The sequence below is a fragment of the Muscardinus avellanarius genome (assembly GCF_963383645.1).
Source record: "Muscardinus avellanarius genome assembly, chromosome: 9".
NCBI classification, from domain to species: Eukaryota; Metazoa; Chordata; class Mammalia; order Rodentia; family Gliridae; genus Muscardinus; species Muscardinus avellanarius.
Window position 1 is genome coordinate 11,823,163 of NC_137795.1, and position 20,271 is coordinate 11,843,433.

Below are 20,271 nucleotides of genomic sequence, written 5' to 3' on the forward strand. Positions count from 1 at the left end.
GATGGCTGGGCGGGTGGGGAGATAAGACTCCTAGTCAGTGATTCCAAAGCCCTGCAAAGACAGGAGGTACTAGAGTGGCAGCTTCTCACCCTCCAACTTAGAGGAAATCAAGTCACAGCCATCTTCTCCCTAAAGCCAGACTTAATCTATCTCCTTTTTGAATATCCATATATATGAGACAGTACTTTTTTTGTGACACTGGGGATTGAATCCAGAGGCATTCTAACTCTAAGCTATATCCCCAGCCCTTTTATTTATTTTTTGCGGTACTGGGGATGGAATCCAGGGGCATTCTACTTCCAACCTACACCCCCAACCCCTTTTATTTTGAAACAGGGTCTCACTGAGTTTCAAAGGGCCTATGTAGCTGAGGCTGTCCATGAACTGTGATCCTCCTGTCTCAGCCTCCCAAATGCTGGGATTACAAGCGTGCATCACCATGCCTGGCTCTATTTTTTTTAAAATTCTTTATTTTGAAGAAGTTGCGGAGGGTCTAAGTAGCTGAGGTGAACCTGCAATCTTCTTGTATCAGCTTCCCAAATACTGGGATTACAAGCACGTGTCACCACACCTGGCTTTTTTGGGGGAGGGAACTCGGGATGGAACTCAGGGGCATTTTTTCTCCCCAACTCCTATTTTATTCATTTATTTTTATTTTATTCAGTATAGAATACCTTCAAACTCTAAAACACAATCACATTGCAGCCTGGAAGATTTTCAGCCCTGGCTGTGTCTCAAATCACCCACGAGTGGTCTCAACAATTCAGATTCCCAGGTCCTGCCCAACATCTCCTAATGGGAATCTCTGCAGATAGGGCTCAGAGCACTAACTTTATCTCAAAGGTAACCAGGAATAGGAATTACTGACTTAGAGACAGGAGGATTGTGGTTCACGGACAGTCTCAGCTCTTAGGCCCTTTGCAACTCAGTGAGATCCTGATTCAAAATAAATGAATAATAATAATAATAAAAACAATAGGGAATAGCTCAGAGGCAAAATGCCCCTGGGTTCCACCTCCGGTGACAAAAAAGTGGGGGGTAGCTCATACTACTAATGTTCTGTGGATACTCTTTAGCACTGCAACACGACAGTGTGCTTCCCCAAATCAAGGTAGACTACATCAAAAACTTACTTGGAACAACCCCCCCCAACTTATAAGCACAAAGTCCTGAATCTATCACAAAATTCATTTCACAACATGGCCCTCAATTTTCTTCTCAGTTTTATCTCATCTCCTCCCCACAGCGAATGGTCCCCCTCATGCTCTGCACACTTAAATCTTTCCAAGCCCCACAACATAGTACCCCTTCCAAGACTATGGGCTCATTATCCCTATGATGTTGCTTTTACCAGTTCTACCTGAGAGATTACATGACCTTGGCAGGCCACATGATAGGGCCCTCGCTTCTGCAAAGCCGAAAGCATCTTTGATTTTCTATTTCCTGAAATTTATTATATGGCCAGCACATTTTTATCTTAACATCTAATTACCGCAGCCATAAGAAAGCTTAACCTACCTCTACCTAAGAGGGGGAAAATGAGGCTCAGCGAGGAACACTTGCCCAAGTCCAACCACCTACCACTTCCTGAAACCGTGCGCTGGAAAACCTGTCCAGTTTTTAAGACACCAGCTTACAGAAAGCGAGGCCTAGAAGCCGGACTCGGGATCGGGCAAATATTAACCCAAATCGACTCGCTGGGGACATTAGGGGTCAACAAGGGCAGCGCCTTCCAGGACCCGGCGGGGCTCGGCCGGCAGAGGGGCGCGTGCGCACAGGCCCGCAGCCGGCCGATCCAGCCCGGGGCGAGCGGCGCCCGCCATCCCTTCCCCGCCGCAGGCTTCCTCCGGACTCGTCTGGCCGCCCCCACCCTCCCAGGCCCACCTCTCCGCATCCCCCAGCCAGGCCTCTGTGCCCCCCGTTACCCGCGCCGAGCAGCCCCTTCTCTCCGTGGCGCCAGACCGAAGCCCAGCCAACCTCGCTGACCTCCATCCGCCGCCCGCGCCGTCCCAGGCCCACGAGGCGCGGCGCGCTCGCCTACGTCATCGGGCGCCGCCGGAACTGAGGCTGCTGCGCGCGCCAGGCCGGAAGTCACGGCCACGCCCACCCGGGTGGGCGGGGCGTGGTGCTGGATGCCGCTCCGGGAAAAGGACGGGGAAAAGGGAGGCAGGAGGAAATAGAGCGGGAAGGCTGGGTTCCTTCCGTTGTGCATGTGTGGACTTAATTTCCCTCCTCTCACTGCCTTATATTTCCCAAGGAATGATTACTTGATTTTTAATTTTTCTCTTAAATTATTATTTTAGGTACTGGGTTTTGAACCCGGGGGCTCGCACATGCTAGGCAAGCTCTCTGTTACCGAGTTACACTCCTGGCTCTAAACTTTTTTTTTTTTTTTTTTTGCAGGTCTGAGGATGGAACCCAGGGACAATCGACCTCCGAGCTACACCCCCAGCCCTATTTTTTTATTCTTTATTTTCAAACCGGGTCTCACTGAGTTGCAGATGGCCTCACTGAGTAGCTGAGGCTGTCCTTAAATCATGATCCTCCTGTCTCAGCCTCCCAAATGCTGTGATTACAAGCATGTGCCACCTTGCCCGGCTTAGTTTTTATTCTTTATTTTGAAACAGGGTCTCACTGAGTTGCAAATGGCCTTACTAAGCAGCCGAGGCTGTCCCTGAACCGAGATCCTCTTGTCTCAGCCTCCCAAATGCTGGGATTACAAGCGTGCGCCACTGTGCTCGACTGTTGCAGCATTTTCTGAGTGGTGGGAGGGCCTTTTGCTAATAAAGTGACTTTCGGTGGCCCTTCCGTAGCTTCCAACGGGGTCTGGTCGTTAAAAGAGCAGTCACCGGATTAGAGGACTGGAACTTTAGCATTATCCTTGATCTCCAGGGAGGAAAAAGTGGCTGGAGATTGAGTTCAATCCCCAGTGGTCAATAATTGAATCAACCATGTCTGCGTAAGGACACCTCTGTAAAAGCTCCAGATGGCTGGGCGCATGCTTGTAATCCCTGCGCTTGGGAGGCAGAGACAGGAGGATCGTGCTGGTTCGGAGCCAGCCTCGCTGGCTTAAGAGACCCTGTTTCCAAATAAAAAAATATAAAATAGCTCTGGGAGTGTAGCCTGGAGGGAGAAGGGCTTCCAGGAACTCCAGTACCACCAAAAAAAAAAAAAAAAAAAAAAAAAAAAAAAAAAAAAAAAGCTCCAGATGGAGAGCGGGTGACAGGGAAACTTCTGGGACGGTGAGCACACTGGTGTGTGCAGGGAGGCTCAGCTTGGTCCATGGGGACAGATTCTTCTGCACCTGCCCACCCTTGGCCTCACCCTAAGGGTCCCTTTATCTGGCTGCTCCTGATCCATATTCTAGAGTACAGTAGAGTGCTTCCAGTGACTTCTGGACAACTGGAGGGACTGTGAGAAGCTCCAGCTTTATAGCCAAGTCAGCCAGATGTGCAGGAGGCCTGGGCCTTGGGACTGACCTCTGAAGTGGGAGCAGACTGTGGGACCAGGTGCCTAACTTGTGGGGTCCGATGTGAACTTGGGCTGCCAGCTGCCAGCATTGGGATCAGCATGGGCTGCAGGGTGCCCACCCAGTGTTGGAGCAGGACACACACTTTGCTGAAGACGCTGTACAACACTGGCAGAGAGTGGTGCCAATGTGCACCCATCCCTCTTCTATCTTCTTTTTTTGTTTTTTTTTGTACTGGGGATGAAATCCAGGGGCATTCTACCTTTGAGTGACATCCCCAGTCCTATTTTTTATTCTTTATTTTTTTTGTGGTACTAGGGATGTACCTCTGAGCTACACTCCCAGACCTATATTATATTTTATTTGGAAACAGGGTCTCACTAAGTTGCTGAGGGCCTCACTAAGAAGCTGAGGCTTCGATGCTGGGCGTGGTGGCACACACTTGTAATCCCCACGCTTGGGAGGCGGAGACAGGAGGATCACGCAGGTTCGAAGCCAGCGTCTCTGTCTTAAGAGACCCTGTTTCCATATAAAAATATAAAATAGGTCTGGGAGTGTAGCCCGGAGGTAGAAGAGTTCCATCCCCAGTAACACCAGAAAAAAAAAAAAAAAAAAAGCAGAAGCTGAGGTTTCGAACCTGCGCAGTCTTCCTGTCTCAGCCTCCCAAGTCAGTACTGGGATTACAAGTGTGCACCACCATGTCTGGCTTTATTCTTTATTTTGAAATGGTCTCACTGAGTTGCAAAGGGCCTCACTAAGTAGTGGAGGCTGAACTCGAACTGCGATCCTCCTGACTCAGCCTCCCAAATGCTGGGATTACAAGTGTGGGCCACCACACCCGACTTCTTTTCTATCCTTTTATGCACCCACTAACAGTGCCTTTTTGCACTGCATGCTGCTAGACCAGCCCCCTGGCACCTTTGGGGCTCCGAGACTCCCGCAGGTTTGGCTTCTGCTGGTCACACCTCAGAGTAGGCAGATGTAGGAGACCTGGCTGGTAAGCCCAGAGCTGGGTGGGGGCCTCTCCCAGCCCAGGGATCTGCCAGCGTCCCTTCCCGTAGTCTCGCTGGAGCTTGGCCCCAGGTCCCAGCCTTCCCCCACATGGTCCTCAACATGGGGATTGCCCATTTTCCTGCAGCAGCCCCAGCCACCTTAAGGGCAAGGCCTGTGTTTGCTTAGTCCCTCCTTCAGGGGCCAGGGACAGATGGACAGACAGACAGAGACATAAAGCCAAATAGATTTTTTTATTAGCAGCAGAGAGGAGACATTATGTGCTCGCTGGATCCAGGAGAGAAGGTTCTTGCTGGGGTTCAGACTGGGGCTGGTCACTCCTGGGCGATCAGGGGGCGTTTTCTGCAGGGGGACACAGGTGGCATGGGGGGAGGTCACCTCCGCGCTGTGGTTCACATGCTAGCATGTTCGCCCCCAGTGGCAAGGGACCTGCTGGGCAGGCACTTTTCTGGGCTGTGCTGGTCAGCGAGTTGGGCCCTCACGTCACCGTCCCTGCCGCACTGTTGCCGCAGAGGCAGGTGGGTGGGTGAGGCCACTGTCAGCTGGGGTCAGTGGCCGGAGCCAGGGTTCAGGTCACAGGTATCATGGACAGTTAGCCCTGAGCCTGTGTCTCACTGGGACTTCGAGGTGGTTTTTTTTTCTTTTTTTTTTTTTTCTTCAGTACTGGGGATAGAATCCAGGGCCATTCTACCTCTGAGATACACCCCCAGTCCTATATTTTTCTCTCTTTCCTTCTTTCTTTCTTTCTTTCTTTCTTTCTTTCTTTCTTTCTTTCTTTCTTTTTTCTCTCTTTCTTTCTTCCTTTCTTTCTCTCTTCTCTCTTTTATTTTTTTTTGCGGTACTGGGGATGGAATTCAGGGGCATTCTACCTCTGAGCTACACCCCCAGCCCTATTTTTTATACTTTATTTTGAAACAGGGTCTCACTGAGTTGCAAAGGGTCTAAGTATCTGAGGCTGGCTTCAAACCGGCAGGATCCTCCTGTCTTAGCCTCCCAAATGCTGGGATTACAAGCATGCGCGATCTTGCCTGGCTTATGGTTTTGAGCTCTTCCTGGCAAAGGTATGGCCTGGCACATGGGCCCCGAGGGCCAAGTCCCACCAGCTGCCCGCCCTGGGCCAGTCTCTGCTTTCCTGAGCCCGCTTGCTTACTGACGCCCACTCCTGACCTGCGCAGCATGTCGAGTGCCAGGGAAGCTTGCAGGTGGCACAGCTATGTTGGAGGAGAGCCTCCATGGAGCCCAACACCTGTATCCTGGCACTCCACCTGCCCTCTGCCCCGGGGGGCCAGGTGGTGGCCAGACCAAGTGGAGGAAGAAAAGGGCCCAGGGGAAGCCTTGGGGCTGCATACCGAAGACGGGATCCAGACACCTCATGGCGCATTGGCTGAAGCAGCATTTCTTGCCTAAGTCACACTGGTTGTCGTTGGAGCACTGGTTCCGCTCGTTGCATGGTTGAGAAGCCGCGAGGGGCTGCACCCAGGGGCAGCGGCCAGCCTTTTGGGCAGCTATAGAGGAGAGATGGGCCGGAAGCCCTTCCATGCTAGGGCCACTTCCGGCACCCCCAACTCTCAACCCCCCGTTTTAGGAATGGGGAAGCTGAGAGCCTAGAGAACCCTGAGCTCCGATGTGTCCCTGGGCCTCAGGGCCTCCTGGTGGTCTCGGGGCAGGATCCCCCGCAGCGCCTCTGCACCATGGAGTCCTTAGGAGACCACAGAGGCCCCAGGAGGAGCCTGGCAGGCTCAGGGGGCTCAGGGCAGGCCAGGGGCGCAGGGCTGGTGTGTGGGCACTAGCAAGGGCTGCGGTGCCCACTCGGGAGTCCCGGGACAACCCTGGCCAGATGGGGCATTACCGTTGACGGGGGTCTTGCAGGCGCTGCCGCAAGCGCTGTTACAACACTTGCTGCCAACACAGTTCTCGTTGGTGAGGCAGTCTGCGGTGCAGTCCGCGTCCTTGGAGGAGCCGGGCTCGGGGCACATGACTTCAGCTGCATGGGCGGCAGGTGGGTAAGTGGGGCCGGGGCCCTGTCCTCACCCCTGGGTCACAGAGAAGGACAGGCGGAGGCAAGTGGGAATACAGGGAGCCCAGCCTCCAATAGCTCACTTTTCCTTTCCTTTTTTGATACTGGGGATGGAATCCATGGACATTCTACCTCTGAGCTACATCCCCAGCCCTATTTTATCTTTTTAAAATTTTACTTATTTATTTTTGTGGTACTGGTGATGGAATCCAAGGGCCTTCTACCTCCAGGCTATACCCCCAGACCTATTTTATATTTTATTTGGAAACAGGGTCTCACTAAGTTGCTGAGAGCCTCACTAAGTAGCTGAGGCTGGTTTCAAACCTGTGTGATCCTCCTGTCTCTCTGCCTCCCAAGTATTGGGATCCTAAGCGTGTTCCACCACACCCGGCTCTATCTTTTATTTTTATTTATTTATTTTTATTTTTATTTTTTGCAGTACTAGGGATGGAACCTAGGACCATTCTACCTCTGAGCTATACCCCCAGCCCTATTTTTTTTTTTTTTTTTGAAACAGGGTCTCATTGAGTTGCAAAGGGCCTCACTAAGTAGCTGAAGCTGTCCTTGAACAGTATCCTCTGGTCTCCGCCAACCAAATGCTGGGATTACAAGCGTGCGTGCGCCACCACGCCCGGCCTTGTTTTTTTATTCTTTATTTTGAAACGGTCTCACTGAGTTGCAAAGGGCCTCACTAGGTAGCTGAAGCTGTGAATCGCAACCCTCCTGTCTCAGTCTCCCAAGCGCTGGGATTACAAGCGTGCCTGGCATATCTTTTAGTTTGAAATAGGATCTCACTAAATTGCAGAGGACCTTGCTAAGTTGCTGAGGCTGGTTGCAAACCTGCTATCTTCTTGTCTCAGCCTCCCAAATACTAGGATTGCAAGCATATGCCCTGGTGGCCAGCTGAGATGCCCCTTTTTTTTTTTCCTCCTTTGGCCATATTGGAGATTGAACCCAGGGGCATTCTACCTTGGAGCTATATCCCCAGATCTGTTTTATTTCTTTTTTCTTTTTCTTTTTGGTACTGGGGATAGAACCCAGGAGCATTCTACCTCCAAGCTATGCTCTCAGCCCTATTATTTATTTATTTATTTATTTTTATTTATTATTTTTTTTGGTGGTACTGGGGTTCCTGGAAGCCCTTCTACCTCCAGGCTACACTCCCACGGGCTACACTCCCAGACCTATTTTTTAACTTTATGTGGGTCTAGGGGTAGAACCCAGGGGCATTTGACCTCCGAGCTATACCTCCTGCCCTATTTTTTACTCTTTAAGTTGTAGAGGGCCTCACTAAGTAGCTGAGGCTGTCCGCGAACCGTGATCCTTAGGTCTCAGCCTCCTGAATGCTGGGATTACAAGCGTGCACCACCACGCCTGGCTTATTTCTTATTTTGAAACGAGTTCTCAGTAAGTTGCAGGGGGCTTCACTAAATAGCTGAGGCTGGCCGCGAATCTGTGATCCTCCTGTCTCAGCCTCCCAAGTACTGGGATTACAGGCGTGCACCACCACGCCCGGCGAGACACCATTTCTTAGCGAGGGGGTGGTGGAAGAGAACCTGCCAGACCACAGCCTCTTGAGAAAAGAATAAGAAAGTCAGCTTAGAAAATTAGGAAGCAAAGCTGCAGACCCTCTGTAGAGGGTGGAAAGTCAAGGACAGCTGCCATCACTCCATCGCCCAGCCGGGAGCTTCTCATCCATGGCTGGTAGCTCGAGGTGCCCACTTCACCAGAGTGAGCAGCACCGAGGTGCATGGGAGACCCTCCTGGGTGTATCCTGGGGAGAGGTGGCTGGCTGGGGCTTACCTTCTGCGATGAATTCTGGGTCCAGAGCAAGGACTGCCTTCAGGGCCAGCAGGCCGAGGGTGAGGCTGATGAGACAGCGCATGGTGGTGGTTCGGTGGGAGGCAGGTGACTGATGCTGAGCTGAGTGCCCGTGGTGCCTTTAAAGACCTGGAGGAGGAAGCCCATGGGGAGGGCAGGCTGGCACAGCCCCAGCTGGGCGGAGGCACTGCTTCCTTGGACACAGGGACAGGTCAGTCCCCGGCTGGGAGGACCGGCTGCTGCCCCCAGACTCATGGTTTGAAATGTCTAAAGATGTCCCTTGTAAGGGCGGCTGTTTTTCTTTTTCTTTTTCCACTTTAAAGAGTAATTATATGTTTATTATGAGAATGAAGAAAATTAAGGGCTGGAGAAGAAGGAAATAGGTGCTGTGACGTACATGATATAGCCGTCACTCTCAGTGGTCACATGGGGCCCTTTAAGATGTGACAGGTCCAAAATTTGAGCAAAGTTTCACAGGAAACAAATCAGGAGTGGATAGCAGGTGCCACGTGCTACCTCAAAAGGGGGCTTATTTCTTATTTCTCTTGTGGGCTTTTTTTTTTTTTTTTTTGTAGCTTTCTGAACTTTCTACAGGAGTGAGTCGCTCGATCTTGCAGAATCTAGGGCATTGGGAGGAGGGAGGCCTGCCTGTGAGGGGATACCCGGAAGGTCTCTTCGCAGAAGGGCCCCGCCTGTGCCAAGCAGGCCGGTGCCACAGGGCAGGGAGTGCTGCTGGGTAACGTGGCCCTCCAGTCCGGGGGCATTTCCTTGATCCTCTTGCCTGGAGGGATGGGCAAGGAAGAGCGTGTGGAGACCCCAGAAGGAGCATGTTCTAATTGATGGCCTGGGGCAGCCACGCTCTGCCTGGCTAGTGGCCCTTAATACCAGCCTGTGGCCTCTTGATTTGGACTCGGAGCCCCTCTGAGACTCTCCTGGGGCCCTCAGGCCACCAGACACTTGGATCCCAGCCCAGAATACTCTTCTTTGTGCCCAGGGCACTGTGTGTCTCTGTGGTGTCCCTCGAATCCCCTCTGCAGAGTTACGGGCCCTGCCCGGCCCCTCTGGGTGGCAGCATGACCTCTGTAGGGCGCATCTGGTGTCTGCTTGCCACCTCTGGTGCCTCTCCATAGCTGCCCATGGGCAGTTCTACCTTCCAGGGAGGGAGGTGGAACTCAGATCAAGGGGAAACTGGGGATACAGACAGGTCAGCCCTGCTGGTCCTCTGGCCCTTCCTGCCTGCCTTATGGATAGGTGGAGCAGGGACATCTGGGTCCTTTTTGCTTCCATGCTGAGCACGAGGCCAGAGCTGACCTATGCTAGGAACCTAGGACCCAGGCTGCAGCCGCTCACTGTGTGTCCCGGGCCTCGGTCCCTATGGGCCTGCCTAATTGGGGTGTCCCCAGGGCCAGCTATGCTTACAGGGTCCCTTGTTCAACAAATGAAAATATAGTCAGGCGTGGCGGTGCATGCTTGGAATCCCAGCATTTGGGAGGCTGAGAACGGAGGATCGCAGTTCTCAGACAGCCTCAGCTACTTAGTGAGGCCCTCTGAAACTTAGTGAGACCCTGTTTCAAAATAAAGAATAAAAAAATAGGGCAGGGCGGGCGTGGTGGCGCACGCTTATAATCCCCGCGATTGGGAGGCAGAGACAGGAGGATCACGCAGGTTTGAAGCCAGCCGCGCGCGCTGGCTTAGGAGACCCTGTTTCCAAATAAAAATGTAAAAATAGGTCTGGGAGTGTAGCCCGGAGGTAGAAGGGCTTCCAGGAACCCCAGTACCACCAAAAAAAAAAAAAAATAGGGCAGGGGGTGTAGCTCAGAGGTAGAATGCCCCTGGGTTCTATCCCCAGTACTGTAAAACACACACACACACACACACACACACACACACACACACACACACACTAAAAATCAAATGGGAACAGGTGCTACCTTGAAGGTACTAAAGAACAGAAGTTTCCTCTCTTCCACAAACTCTATGTCTTAGCTTGTGATGATGTTTTTGCAGTAAAAAGTTTTGCATGAAAGTTAAAATTTCTTATTTTCAGCAGAAATATCACAAGTCCTCTTCTGTGCCATGCCAAGTTTTTTTTTTGTTTGTTTTTTTTGGTATTGGGTATTGAACCCAGGGGCATTCTATCTCTAAGTTATACTCTCAGCCCTATCTAATCTTATTTATTTATTTATTTATTTATTTATTTATTTATTTATTTATTGTGGTACTGGGGATGGAACCCAGGGGCATTCTACCTCTGAGCTATGCCCCTGGTCCTATTTTTTAGCCTTTTTATTTTTTTATTTTTTATTTTTATTTTTTTGTGGTACAGGGGGTGGGACCCAGGGGCTTTTCTACTTCTGGGCTATACTCCCAGACTTATTTTATACTTTTTTTTTTTTTTTTTTGCGGGTCTGGGGTTGGAACCCAGAGGCATTTGACCTCTGAGCTACAACCCCTGCCCATTTTTTTTTTGTTGTTGTTGAAACAGGGTCTCACTGAGTTGCGAAGGGCCTCACTAAGTAGCTGAGGCTGTCTGCGAACCGTGATTCTCCTGTCTCAGCCTCCCGAATGCTGGGAGTACAAGCCTGAGCCACCACGCCCGGCTTATCCTTTATTTGGAAACAGGGTCTCACTAAGTTGCCGAGAGCCTCACTCAGTAGCCGAGGCTGGCTTCGAACCTGTGGGATCCTCCTGTCTCAGCCTCCTAAGCGCTGGGATTACAAGCGTGAGCCACCTTACCCAGCTGCTTTATTCTTTATTTTGAAACAGGGTCTCACTGAGTTGCAAAGGGCCTCACTAAGTAGCTGAGGCTGGCTTCGAACCTGCGCGATCCTCCTGTCTTAGCCTCCCAAGCGTGGGTATTACAACCATGCGCCACCATGCCCGGCTCCACCTCTGTTTAATTCCAGAACATTTCCATCTGCCTAAAAAGAAACCGGCATACCGGGGACAGTTAATTCCCATTTCCCCTCTGCCCTCTGTCCCTGGCACCCACCCTTCTACTGTCTGTCTCTGGGTTTGTCCTGGACATTCGGTGTAAACAGAATCACAAGGCATGTGGCCTGTTGTGCTGACTTCTCTCCCCGGGCATGATATTTAAGGTCCATCCACCTCCTAGCAGGTGTCAGCACGTCATCCCCGTTTCTGGGACAGTTCTGTCCCGTGGCAGGCATACACGTGTGCTGAGCACCCACGGGTCCGTCGACTTTGGGTGGCCACTGCTGCTGGGTCAGGAAGGAGCCTGTCCCCCCTCTTCCCTTCCTGCGTTGGCCATTATTTTCAGGGTAACTGCAGCTGACACGGGAGGAGGGCCAGCAGGAAACAGCTCTTTGGCTGCTGGGGTTTCTCAGAAGGCCACGGTGTCTTTTTGTGTGTGTGTGTATGTGTGTGTGGTACTGATGATTGAATTCAGGGGCATTCTACCTCCAAGCTGCACCCCCAGCTCTTTTTATCTTTTTATTGTGGTACCGGGGTCTTAATCCAGGGGCATTCTACCTCCGGGCTACACCCCAGGACTACTTTTTATTCTTTATTTTGGAACAGGGTCTCACTAAGTTGAAGAGGGCCTTGCTAAGTAGCTGAGGCTGTCCGCGAACTGTGATCTTTCTGTCTCAGCCTCCCAAATGCTGGGATTACAAGTGTGCGCCACCATGCCTAGCTCCCTTTTATTTTATTATTTGAGGTGCTGATAGCCCCACTAAGTTGCCGAGGCTAGCTGCGAACCTGTGATCCTCCTATCTCAGCTTCCCAAGTACTGGGATTACAAGCATGGGACACCACGCCCGGCTGCTAGGGCCTGTGGTATCTTGCTGTGGCTCAGGCCAGGGCTGAGCTTGACCTGCGTCTGCCTGGGGCTCTGTGTGCAGAGGACAACCGGACTCAGTGGGTACTTGGGCCACACGTGTTTTACTGCTGCTGTTCTCTTACCAAAGCCATTTTCCAGTACCAGCACACATAAGGTCTTGGGTTCAATCCCCACCACTGTGAGCAGACATGCAGATGTGCGCACACACACGCACACACGCACACATGCGCACACACGCACACACATGCATGCACGCGCATAAAGTTATTGAGAATTTCAGGATGGGAACAGTGATCCCGTGTTGACTGTCCCCATGGGTCTCAGAGGCCCTCTGTCATGAACAATATGATAGCTTTTGTGGGTTCTTGGCTCCCGTGGCAAAAAGAATTTCAACACATGCCAGTCAGAGATAAAAGCAGAGGTTTTAATTTAAGCCTGTTCCTCCTTTGTTATTGCCCTTTCTGGAAAAAAGTCACAGGTATATGAGGATAAAACACATGCATTCTGGGGTGGGGTTGAGGCTTTCCCACTGGGCCCAACCTCGCTCCTGGAGGGTTGCTTTCAACTCTTCTCAGAGATAATCACTTCATGTTCATGTTCATGCATGGAGGTGCAGATCTATTCTCTTTAAAGATACAGTTAGCCGGGCGTGGTGGCGCACGCTTGTAATCCCAGCATTTGGGAGTCTGAGACCTGAGGATCCCGGTTTACGGACAGCCTCAGCTACTTAGTGAGGCCCTCTGCAACTCAGTGAGACCTGTTTTCAAAATAAAGAATAAAAAATGGGACAGGGGGTGTAGCTTGGAGGTCGAATGTCCCTGGGTTCTATCCCTAGACCAGCAAAAAAAAAAAAAAAAAAAATACAAATACAGTTTACAGGCTGGGCATGGTGGTGCACCCTTGTAATCCCAGTACTTGGGAGGCTGAGACAGGAGGTCTGAGTTGCAAAGGGCCTCACTAAGTAGCTGAGGTTGTCCACAAACTGTGATCCTCCCGCCTCAGCCTCCGAAATGCTTGGATTACAAGTGTGCACCATCATGCCTGGCTCAGCTAGCCCTTTTTAATTTAATGTTGTTTTTTGGCACTGGGGATTGGAACCAGAGGCATTCTACCTTCAAGCTACACCCCCAGCCTGATTTTTTATTTCTTATTTGGAAACAGGGTCTCACCAGGTTGCTGAGAGCCTTGGTAAATTGCCGAGGCTGGCTTTGAACCTGAGATCCTCCTGTCTCAGCCTCTCAAATACCGAGATTACAAGTGTGCACCACCACTCCTGGCTGTTTAAAAATAAAATAACTTTTTATTTTGAAACAGGGTCTCCTGCTTAGTTACTGTGCAGTGGCCTTGAACCTGGGGTCCTCCTGTCTCAGCCTCTCAAGTACTGGGATCACTGAACCCCAAAAGAACAAGCTGGGCCAGCTGGGATCTCAGGGCAGCCACCAAGCTGCCATCTCCCTGCGTGTCCAGGGCAGACCCAGTGCTGACTGCGGCGTCCAGTCCACTCGCAGATGGCCCGGAGGCGGGCAGGAGAGGGGCCGAGGCAGGCAGGGGCCTGGGATCACAGGTGTGTGCCACCCTGCCAGGCCGATCAAGCTCCATTCTGAGCACCTCATTCACCATCAAGGTTTCTGGAAAGCGTCATTGTTAGTGGTCAGGCAGCGATCACTTCGCCTGCGGGCTACCTCCATTTTAGCCATTGCCTCAGCTTCTCCAATAATTGATCTTAGGTTGCAGTTGCGGGACACAGACCAGAACTTCTGCTGGGGCTCTGCCTGAGAGAGCCGAGGCCTGCTCTAACTACCCGAGGAATGGGGCCGCAGGGCCCTGAGGATGTACACTGCGTGGCTGGGGCGCAGGGGAGGCCGCAGGGCCTGGGGAATGCACACTGTGTGGCTGGGGCGCAGGGGAGGACAGCGGGTGTTGATGGCACCGGGAGCTCAGGCTGCCCTCAGAGCCTGCAAGTGAGTCAGGGACGCCCGCGGGTTCTAGGAACAGAACATATTCCACTCGGCTTGCCAGGCCCAGCGGCAAGGGACGCTGGGTTCCTGTGCCCTGGAGGGTGTTCGCTGGCCCCTGGCTTGCCTGGCTTCAGCCCATGTCCTTCCGAGATGTACAGGTTCTTTCGCAACCCCATCAGCTCTGTGTGCCTGGGGTAGGTCAGTGGGGAAACTGAGGCCCGGGGCTGTGGGCACTGGGAGCACGCTCTGCACCACTCGTCCTGGGTGTCTGGGTGTTGGCGTTTCCTCCAACACTCTGAGAGCAGAGGCAGGGATGGAGGAGGCCAGGCTAGTGTTTGTGACCATGGCACACACTGGGCCTTCACGCTAGTTCCTGGGGTCACACCCCCGGGATGGGCCTATCTTTGGGTCACAGTCCTCCCTCATCCGCTCTGTGCGTGTGCCCCTGCCTGCCTCGGCCCCTCTCCTGCCCGCCTCCGGGCCATCTGTGAGTGGACTGGACGCCGCAGTCAGCACTGGGTCTGCCCTGGACACGCAGAGAGATGGCGGCTTGGTGCCTGCTCTGAGATCCCAGCTGGCCCAGCTTGTTCCTTTGGGGTTTAGCAGCCAGCGCTTGACCATCAGCGGTGCAGGGGCTGCGGTGCAGGGGTTGTGGGGCAGGGGCTGCGGTGCAGGGGCTGCGGGGCAGACCCTGGGGAGCCGTCTTCCTCAGCACTGTGAGGCTCCCAGGAGGGAGTCCCCTGAGCCTTCAGAGGGACGAGTGGCTGTGTGGGGACAGAGGAGCGTGGGGGTCCCTGGGCCTAGGAGTGCGTGCTGCCAGGCACAGTGAACCAGGACCCTGGCGGGTCAGTGTCCTTGGCACTGAAGTGGGAGTGGGCTGGGTGCTGGTGAGATGGGAGTTGTCCAGGTGGGAGCCTGTCCTGGTGCGAGGGAGAGGGCCTGGCCTCTGGCGGGCAGTGGCCTGGGGAAGGGATGTGGGGGCCACGTTCTGGTCTCCTGGGCTGAGGCAGGAGGGTCAAAGGGGCAGGGATCCAGGCTGTGGGAGCCATCAGAGGCGAAGGTCTGGTCTCTGATGTCTCCATAAACTCAGCCTCCTGAGTAGCTGGGATTCAGGGTGTGCACCACCATGCTAAGTGTGTTTCCTTCCTTCTCCTTTCTTTCCTTCCGACCTCTTGTCTCAGCCTCCTAGGTACTAGGGTTACAGGAACACACCACCCTGTCCAGTTTGTTTCTTTAAATAAATTAATTAAGTAATTAATTTGCAGTACTGGGGGTGGAACCTAGGGCCATTCTACCTTCAAGCTACATCCCCAGCCCTGTTTTTTATTCTTTATTTTGAAACAGGGTCTCACTGAGTTGCAAAGGGCCTAAGTAGCTGAGGCTGGCCGTGAACTGTGATCCTCCTGTCTCAGCCTCCCCTGTAATGCGGGATTACAAGCGTGTACCACCACACTGGTTGTATTCTTTATTTTTGAAACAGGGTCTCACTGAGTTGCAAGGGGCCTCACTAGGTAGCTGAGGCTATCTGCGAACCACGATCCTTCTGTCTCAGCTTCCCAAATGCTGGGATTACAAGCATGTACCACCGAGCATGGCTTTATTGTTTATTTTGAAACAGGTTCTCACTGAGTTGCAAAGGTACTCACTAAGTAGTAGCAGAGGCTGTCCACAAACTGCAATTATAAGCATGCACCACCATGCTGGTTATTTCTTTAATTTTAAAAAGGACTTTAGAGCCTGGCATGGTGATGCATGCTTATAATCCCAGTACTGGGAAGGCTGAGACAGGAAGATTGCAGGTTCATGGCCAGCCTCAGCTACTTAGTGAGACCCTGTTTCAAAATAAATAAAATCAGCCTGGGGGTGTGTAGCTCAGAGGTAGAATGTCCCTGGGTTTAACCCCCAGTGCCACAAAAACAAAATATAATAAGAATAAAATAAAAAAAAGGGCTTTATATCTGGGTGTGGTGGCACATGCTTGTAATCCCGGTGCTTGGGAGGCTGAGACAGGAGGATGACACAGGTTCAAAGCCAGCCTCAGCTACTTAGAGAGGCTCTCAGCAACTTAGTGAGACCCTGTTCCAAATAAAATATAAAATAGGTCTGGGAGTATAGCCCGGAGGTAGAAAGCCTCTGGGTTCCACCCCCAGTACCACAAAAAATAAATAAAATAAAATAAAATAAAAAGACCAAAAAATATGGCTGGGGATGTAGATTGGAGGTATACTGCCCCTGGGTTTCATCTCACGCACTGCAAAAAACAAACAACAAACAAAAAACAAACCCCAAAAGTATCTATCGTCTATCTACCTATAGATATCCCCAGTACTACAAAAAAACCTATCTATATCTATCTATATAGATAGATAGACATAGATATCTATATAGATAGATATAGATAGATATAGGATCCGGGCATGGTGGCACATGCCTGTAATCTCAATACTTTGGAGGCTCAGACAGGAGGATTGCAGGTTCAAGGACAGCCTCAGCAAGTAGTGAGACTCTCGTGTTTTGAAATAAAAATAAAATAGGGCTGCGGTATAGCTCAGAGGTAGAATACCCCTAGGTTCAATTAGCAGTACCAAACAAGAACAAACAAATAACCCTAAAACAAAACAAACAAAAAAGGAGATAGCCAGGAACACATGCAGGCATCCCACCCCTGTGGATGGGTCCACTGAGGCTCTGGAAGTAGGCAGTGGCTGCGCCTGCCCACCCCTGACTCCTGAGCGCTCAGCTGCTGAGCCTCCCTGCAGCATCCGGACCCCCTCCCCGGAAGCCAGAAGCCGAAGCCGCGAGCAGCCTGTTCCCGGAAGCTCCGCCCACCCCCCTGGTGCCCGGGAACAGCAGTGCTTTCTGCCTAGGCTGGCCCTGGGTGCCTCACGCAGGTGCCCAAGCTGCTGCTGCGTACGGCTAGGTCCTCCATTGGGGCCCACTGGTGCGGCTGGCCTCACAGCGGTCAGACACTGACTGCCACCCCAGCCCCCAGTTCACAGGAACGGGTGGGTGCCCCATAGCCAGAGCTGGGTGCACCTGCTTTGCCCATGGAGATTATAGCTGAGAAGCTATGTGGGCACTACGCTAATGCATTCACCTGGAAAAGAAGCCAACAGGGCATAGCCAACCAACCAGCTTCACAGCACACAGCAGCAGCAGGGCCTGAGCCTCCCCTCCCCTCCCCTCCCTCTCTCTCCTCCCTTCCTCTCTGATTCTCTCCCTCCCTCCCCTTCCTCACTCCTCTTCCTTCCTTCTCCTTCTTCCCTCCTTCCCTTCCTTCTTTCCTTGAATTGAACCCAGGGGCATTCTACCTCCAAGCGACACCCCCAGCTCTATTTTTCATTTTTTATTTTGAAACAGGGTCTCACTGAGTTGCAAAGGGCCTCACTAAGTAGCCGAAGCTGTCCACGAACTGTAATCCTCCTGTCTCAGCCTCCCGAATGCTGGGATTACAAGCGTGTGCCACTGCGCCTGGCTTGATTCTTTCATCTGAAACAGAATCTTGCTAAGTTGCTAAGGGTTTTACCAAGTTGCTGAGGCCTCAAACATGCAATCCTCCTGTCTCAGCCTTCTGTGTACTGGGGTTATAGGCCTGCCTGGTTAGGAAGTCCTTTACTACAAAAGCCATCCTATAAAGTTGGTAGAGACAACTGACCCGTCAGATGTACAAATACCAACATAGGAACACACGAAGCATGGAAATCCAGGGTAACATGACACCTCCAAAGGAACACAGTAACTCTAGAGGCAGACTCCAAAGACAAGAAAATGTACAGCCGGGTGGGGGGTGCACCCTCGGAATCCTAGAACTCAGGAGGATCCCAAGTTCAAGGTCAGTCTCAGCAAGTAGTGAGACATCCTAGTGAGACCCTGTTTCAAAATAAAAATTAAATAGAACTAGGGGCATAGCTCTGTGGTAATATACCCCTGGATTTAATCCCCAATAACACACACACACACACACACACACACACACACACACACACACGAGAGAGAGAGAGAGCGAGCGAGAGAGAGAGAGAGAGAAAGTATATGAATTGTCTATTTTTTTAAGGTGTGCACTTTATTGAACTAGTCTCAAGTCAGTGTAAGAGGTAAGCCCTGGCTGCCTCCACACCTCAGCTCACTCCCAGGGAGACCAAAAGCCTTCATACATCTCAAGTTGGGGTACAAAAAGTTGGGGGGCCTTGATGGCTGACCATTAAAAATAAAACAAAATAAAAAAGTATTAAGGCGAAGATTAAAAAAATTTGCATTACATAATTTACACAAAAGCAATGCTGTCACCTCCCCTGTGTGGACTCAGGCGAGGACTGGGCCATCCTCCTTGAAGAGGAGTGGGGCGGCTTTTGGGAGGGCGAGGGACTTCCTGTAACAATGCAGCTCACTATTATTTGGAATGACTATTAAAAAAAAAGAACAATGTACAATCAAAGTCCTGGGCCACATTGTTGAACTTTGGGGATGCTCGCTCCAACCGACTGTCGTCACCTTCACCGTTCCAGTTTTTAAATCCTGAGTCAAAAGTGCCAAAACAAAAAACAAAAACAAAACAAAAAAGGAAACAAATAAAGCCATGCCAATCTGATCTCGTTTTTTCTGCGCATTAGGTTTTGTCAAGAAAGGGTGTAACGCAGCTAAGTAACAGTCCTCCTGGAAGCACGTGCGGTGGACGATGGAGGGGCCGGATTCGTTGTACTCCTGCTTGCTGATCCACGTCTGCTGGAAGGTGGACAGTGAGGCCAGGATGGAGCCGCCGATCCACACGGAGTACTTGCGCTCAGGGGGAGCAATGATCTTGATCTCCATCGTGCCAGGGGCCAGGGCTGTGATCTCCTTCTGCATCCGGTCGGCGATACCTGGGTACGTGGTGGTACCACCAGACAGCACTGTGTTGGCATAGAGGTCCTTGCGGATGTCAACATCACACTTCATGATGGAGTTGAAGGTAGTCTCATGGATGCCACAGGATTCCATGCCCAGGAAAGAAGGCTGGAAGAGTGCCTCAGGGCAGCGGAATCGCTCATTGCCAATGGTGAGCACCTGGCCGTCAGGCAACTCTAGCTCTTCTCCAGGGAGGAGCTGGAAGCTGCGGTGGCCATCTCCTGCTCAAAGTCCAGGGCAACATAGCACAGCTTCTCCTTGATGTCACGTACAATTTCCCTCTCAGCTGTGGTGGTGAAGCTGTAGCCTGTCAGGTCCCGGCCAGCCAGGTCCATACGCAGGATGGCATGGGGAAGGGCGTACCCCTCGTAGATGGGCACGGTGTGGGTGACCCTGTCACCGGAGTCCATCGCAATGCCAGTGGTACAGCCAGAGGCGTACAGGGACAGCACAGCCTGGATGGCCACATACATGGCTGGAGTGTTAAAGGTCTTGAACATGATCTGGGTCATCTTTTCACGGTTGGCCTTGGGGTTCAGTGGAGCCTCAGTCAGCAGCACCGGGTGCTCCTCAGGGGCCACACGCAGCTCGTTGTAGAAGGTGTGGTGCCAGATCTTCTCCATGTCATCCCAGTTGGTGACAATGCCGTGCTCGATGGGGTACTTGAGTGTCAGGATGCCTCTCCTGCTCTGGGCCTCATCACTCACATAGGAGTCCTTCTGGCCCATGACCACCATCACGCCCTGGTGCCGTGGGCTCCCCATGATGGATGGGAAGACGGCCCGGGGGGCATCGTCACCGGCAAAGCCGGCCTTGCACATGCCGGAGCCGTTGTTAATGACGAGCACAGCGATATCGTCATCCATGGTGAGCTGGGTGGCGGGTGTGGACCGGCCGGGGCGGAGGGTGAGGGGACTGTGCTCGCGGGGTGAACGCGATCTTGGCAGTCTGAATTGTCTATTAAAGAATTAAAAAGAATAATTCTAAGGAAGCTTAATGAGATATGAGAAAATATACAAAATTCAATAAAATTAGGAAGGCAATTCATGCTGTGGGTGATGAATTCAGCAGAAGTAGACATCATCCAAAGAAAGAATTGCAAATCTTGGAGTTAAAGAACTCAATAAATGGAGCCAAGGGTGGTGGGCACGCTTGTAATCCCAGCATTTGGGAGGCTGAGACAGGAGGATCACGGTTCTTGGCCAGCCTCAGCTACTTAGTGAGGCCCTTTGCAACTCAGTGAGACCCTGTTTCAAAATAAAGAATAAAAAATAGGGCTGGGGGTGTAGCTTGGAGGTTGAATGCCCCT

General features: G+C 51.9%; 1 pseudogene across 1 annotated transcript; it reads right to left on the reverse strand.

The window, feature by feature from the left end:
* Positions 1-14,878: 14,878 nt before the first annotated feature.
* On the reverse strand, positions 14,879-19,849 carry LOC308266742 (actin, cytoplasmic 1-like; annotated as a pseudogene). Its single transcript has 2 exons — positions 18,725-19,849; positions 14,879-15,039 (listed from the first exon to the last, which is right to left on the reverse strand). The product of its transcript is annotated as an actin, cytoplasmic 1-like (transcript).
* Positions 19,850-20,271: the final 422 nt, after the last annotated feature.